The sequence below is a fragment of the Taeniopygia guttata genome, chromosome 25 (assembly GCF_048771995.1).
Source record: "Taeniopygia guttata chromosome 25, bTaeGut7.mat, whole genome shotgun sequence".
Classification (NCBI taxonomy): Eukaryota; Metazoa; Chordata; class Aves; order Passeriformes; family Estrildidae; genus Taeniopygia; species Taeniopygia guttata.
This window is the reverse complement of record NC_133050.1, coordinates 3,128,839-3,133,974: the sequence shown is the minus strand read 5'-3', so window position 1 is coordinate 3,133,974 and position 5,136 is coordinate 3,128,839. Positions and strand designations below refer to the sequence as shown.

The 5,136-nt window shown below is 51.7% G+C and overlaps 1 long non-coding RNA gene across 1 annotated transcript; it reads right to left on the bottom strand.

The window, feature by feature from the left end:
• Positions 1 to 3,422: 3,422 nt before the first annotated feature.
• On the bottom strand, positions 3,423 to 4,287 carry LOC140680610 (uncharacterized). Its single transcript, XR_012051968.1, has 2 exons — positions 4,145 to 4,287; positions 3,423 to 3,718 (listed from the first exon to the last, which is right to left on the bottom strand). It is a non-coding gene; the product is annotated as an uncharacterized lncRNA (long non-coding RNA).
• Positions 4,288 to 5,136: the final 849 nt, after the last annotated feature.

Genomic DNA, 5,136 nt, shown 5'->3' with positions numbered 1-5,136 from the left:
GAGCCTCTGCCTCCCTGCACTCCTGGCCTCAGGGAGCTGCTGGGAAGAGGCCCTGGGGAGCCTTGGTCAGGAATGGCCCTGGGCCCTCCTTCATGCTCCCAGGGACGGCAGGTTCTTCAAAGGACTTGGGCTTTTGCCTTGGAGTCCTGAGAGGTTTGTGCAATCATGGCCTGCAATGATCTGCTGGAATTAGTCCCTGGAGATTCTTTGTCAGGAGGTTTCTTACAATACTGATGGAAAACTATTTGCAAGAGCTTCCAATAAATCCACATTCCTCTTTGAAGAGTATATTTGATGACTGTTCTATTTAGAGCAGAGGTGGCTGCAGCATTCAGCGACTGATATTGGCCCAGGGACTCTCCTGAGGATGTCTGGCCTAGTCAGAGAAGCTGTGCCTGGAGGTCTGAGGCAGTGTGGACAACCTTGCCCCACATAGCCCAAGCCCGTCCTGTCTCTGCTCAGTCACCTGGGACCTGCTGTGCTTGGAGAACTGGCTGCGCTCATGCAAAGAGGGGTTTTCTTCTTTTATTTTTTGAAGCAATCTAAAACTCCTAAGTTTCCCCATTTAAAACAGACACACTCCTCAAGTGTGTGCCAAGCCCTAGGTACCTCCAAGAAGGTTCCCCTTCCCCAAGGCAGAGCCCTGCAGGGAATGATGTAGACACACAGGAAGTTCTGCAATGAACACAAATCCAGAGTTGGCTCAGGGCAGAATGAGCCACTCCTGAAGGACAGACCAGCTTTGCACTGCTTGCAGCTCAAAGCTCCCAGTGGGCCACTGAGAGGTGTGTGAGTGACTCAAGAGTGAAGGAAGGGAAATGCAGAGAGCCCTGGAAGTGCTTCTGTGCAGACAGGCTGTGGGGAAGGGCAGCGCACACCTGCCCTGGGCCGGCTGTGAGGGTGGATCATCATCCCAACCTGCACTGGGCATTGCAAGGGACTGCTGCCATGGACACCGCACTGACCCCAGCGCGCCAGCCCATTGCTCAGGGCTGGTGTCACTGCCCAGAGCCAGAGGGGAGCCCTTGCTGTGGGTCTGTGCCGTGGCCGCCTGCCCTGTGCCGCGCGGGCCGGTCAGGCGCCGCGGAACCTGCAGCAAACAGCAGGGCCAGGGCCAAGGCCAGGTCAGGCAGACAGAAAGGGGCAGTGCTGGGCACTGTTTGCATGGCAGCCCTCACTGGGACACCACACCTGGGTCACCTGGCCTGGCAGGTGCCATGGAAACCCCTGGCAGGGACTGATGGCACAGACCCTGGCACTGAGACGCTGCTGCTGGGCCGGGTGCTGAGCACAGGGCTGGGCACACAGAGATGCTTTTGTTCTTGCTGAGCTCCCACTGAGCCAAAGCCTGGCCTGCCCCTCCTCTGGCCACGCTGGAGAGGGGCTGGGGCTGCGGGGGAGCTTGGGAGGGGACACAGCCAGGACAGGTGACCCCCACTGACCCCGGGGATACCCCAGACCATAGGGCAGGCATCACGCTCAGGGTATAAAGTGGGGGGAACAAGGAGGAAGGGGGGACATTTGGAGTGATGGGTTTTGTCTTTCCAGGTAACACTTAGGCTGGAGGGGGCCCTGTTTCACCAGTGGGCAGGGTCAGCACCACAGACACAGAGACCAACTGAAGGAATTGTGTCATTTGTATCATGCACAGCTGCAAAGAATTGCAAAAGTATAAGCTCAGCAAAGCACATCATCATTAGCAAAGCATTACAAAAGAAGCTCAGCAATGCATCCAGTCATTGCTACCAGAGATTGCCTGGAGTGATTAAGGAAAGATCCATCACCAGTTAGCCTCAGGCTTTACCATCATCCACAGCCACACATCAGTTGGGGGAAGCCAAGGACTGGAGAGCCACTCCCAGACACTGGGAATTCCTGCAGGTGCCTCCACCTCTGCAAGCAATGAGGCTCCAAGCCCAAAGCTGTGAGAGGACCCAGCTTTTACACTGTTAAACAAACAAGCTGGCATGACTGCCACTGCGAGAACATCTGCTTTCATTCTCCTGACTGCTTTCTCCCAAAGCCTGGCCAGGGCTGAAGGAGGAACCAAGGGAGTTGACTTTGATCCTTCACCCCCAAACAAGGCCAGATGGGGCCTTGTCTGTTTCTAAATACAGAAAGATAAATCCATGTTTTATCAAGGAACACATGCATTGATCGTGTTGTTAATCATGCTTCCTTAATGAGTGGATACAAATACAACATTTGCTTGGAAGGTTCATCTAGAGGTGAGCTTTGCCTCAGGGCCTGTTCAGGCCTTGATCACAACCTGTTCAGGCCTTGGTACTTTGATCGGTCCTGAGACCTACAATCAACTACAACCTTTGTAACAATTCTTTCAGTAACACAGCTTAGATTTAGGTATTAAGCATAAAGGCATCTCCTCTTGTTCTACAATTAAGAGCAGTTAAAGTTCATTACTCAGAGCTATTCACGTTCCTTTTAAAACATGCCTAAATAGTTGCTATTCTCTGTTGTTTATCAAAAGCCTCTCTTTTCTTGAGACTGTCTCTTTTAAGAAAGGTCTCAATACTCCACTTCCCAGCACAAAGTGTCACAGCAACTCACCAAGTGCACACACTGCAGTGATGACAGGCCCTGCCACCAATGCATTTCACAGCAGCCTCTAATTTGGCAGCCACAAAGCTAATCCCACCAAGAAGAATTTTCTTCTGCCACTCTTCTACTGCTCTTTCTGTCAAGGTGATTCCTGCCTGTTGGCCTTCAAACCCATCACTGCTAGCAGTGCAACATCCCCGTCCCCTGATAGCCCAGGTTCCTCCTTGGCCAGCAAGCAGATAATCCAAGGCCATGTGGTTCTCTGGAGTCCCCATTTGTGTTTGTTGGAGCTCATAGGATGTGCTAATGGGCATTTCAACAGTATCATTTACTACCTCTTCTAATAATCCATTCAGCTCATTCATGTCAACTCCACGGGATGGGGCAGCGCACATGGGGCACAGGGTGAACCAGAATCCTTTGCTTTCGGAAACCCAAGGCACTCTTTGGGTGGAAAATGTTCTCTGGGCCCTAAGTCTTCCGTGTGGTTGTTGCTGAAGGACCCTAAATGGGGGCCCTGCAGCTGGGAGCGGTGTGACACTGACACTGACCAGCTGCAGCACCCCAAGTTCTACTGACATTGGGGGTGATGGTAAAGCACAGAAATCTTCTGACACTGTAGCCTCTATAACTGTAACAGGGTTTGGTTTCTCCTGACGGGAAATCTGAGTGAATCTTGTCACACGGATCGTTGTAATCCCGTGTCCCACAGCACAGGTTTCTCTAACTGTCCCTTCATTGACTCCGTTACGAGGCAGAGCCCATTGACAGAGTTCTGGCCACCCCACAGGGTGGGCCCTCCAAGGGAACCCCATTCCTCCCAGCTTCAGCTGAGAACATACCCAGCAATTAGTGACACTGTGTGCTTTGGCTACCTTGGTCTTTAAATTTTCAAAACATTTTGATGACTGATCCCTTGGTGAAACTCTGGAGGTGTTTTGGCAAACGTCAGTAGTACTTTAGTGACACCGTTCTTCATTCTTTTTGCTCAATGTCATTCAGGTTAGGAACAATAATTCTGTTGTCCATGGAGCTGGCAACTTTTTAATTCCAGAATAATGCCCCCAAGGTCCTTTAGTGTTCAGCTTTACCATGTTGTCTGTGGGTAACAAGGCTTGGTGGGGCCCTTTCCCTTTTGGCTGGAAGAGGGCCAGGACCTCTGCTTAAAGAAAAAAAAAGGAAAAAGAAAAAAAATACAATTAGATGAATTGTAAAAGATACAAATAAAATCCAAGTGTTAGAGAAACAACTTCTGTAACTTTGCATTAAGAGGTAAATGATCTTTTTAAAAAGAGAACTCAGTTATTTGCATTGTAAATGTGCTGATGGCATGGATCCATCTTACTGACCTCAACAGCCTTTTTTACAGTTTTTGGGGTTTGTTTCCAACATTCTTTTTTTTAAATTGTGGTCGAAGCAATAGGAAATTGATTGGGGCCCTTCCAGCTCCAGGCAGGACTGGGAATCTCAACTCTGTCAAACCCCAAATCCTTTAGAAGATGACCTTCCTTCTCACTCTGGGAATGAGCTGAACATTCCCTCTGAAATTGTCAGGGGTTTCTTACGGATGAAAAATCCCACTTACGGCTTTTTGCTCTGGTTTGGAAGTGGGAAGGGCAATTCTCCATCCATCAGCTCCAGACTGCACTGCCTCAGGAACACGGCTCACTTGCCAGCTTTGGCCCACTCGTGGCACTTCTAGAGGAGGAAGAAAGTGCAACTGCACACTTGCAGCCAAAAAGAAATGAAGAATGAATAGTGGAGATCCAGGCGTTCCTGCGGAGATCCAGGGGTTCAGCTGGGACTATGGGGAGTTTGGGTCCTTGCCAATTGGATGTGTGTCCCCAGCTGCAATCTCCTGGCCTGCAGGGGAGTCTCACTCACCTGCCAAAGCAGAAAGCTCAGGCACTGTGCTCCAACGGGCTCGTCTGATGCAAAGCTGTCAGAGCAATGTGAGGGCAGAGCCAGCCCAGCTGTGCCCGGGGCAGAGCCCAGCAGAGCCCTGGCAGAGCCCAGAGCAGCCTCAGCACCCGCAGAGCCCGGCTGCAAGGAGAGAAACCAGAAACCACCCGTCAGCTGAAGGCTGCTGTCCCCTTGTCCCAGCTGCCCACAGAGCCCAGGCCATGCTGGCCGTGCCCAGAGCTGTGCCCAGAGCTGCCCATCACTGCTGCCTTTGGGAGCAGAGCAGGAGGGCAGGACATTCCCAGCCTGCAGCCAGCCACAGCACATCCAGCCCTCAGCAGCTGCCCAGAGCAGGAGCCTCCTTGTGCTTGTTGCCGTCTCCCAAAAGCTCTGATCCCACCATGCCAAGCAGACGGGGACTCACCTCACGCCATCCTCCGCTGGGAGAAAAGCTGGTCCCAAACGATGTCCTCAGCCTTCTCCAAGGGCACGGCCCATCCACGCTGCAGCTGCTCCCAGGCACTTCCCAATCCCGACTGGACCTTACATAGAACGCTTCCTCTAGAAAAACAAACAACAAACTGTTGAAAAGAGATTAGAGACAAGGGGAAACAAGAAAAAAACTCTTATCTCTGTCAGAGGTCTGAGGAAGGCCCAACCCCTACATGCTAGGGA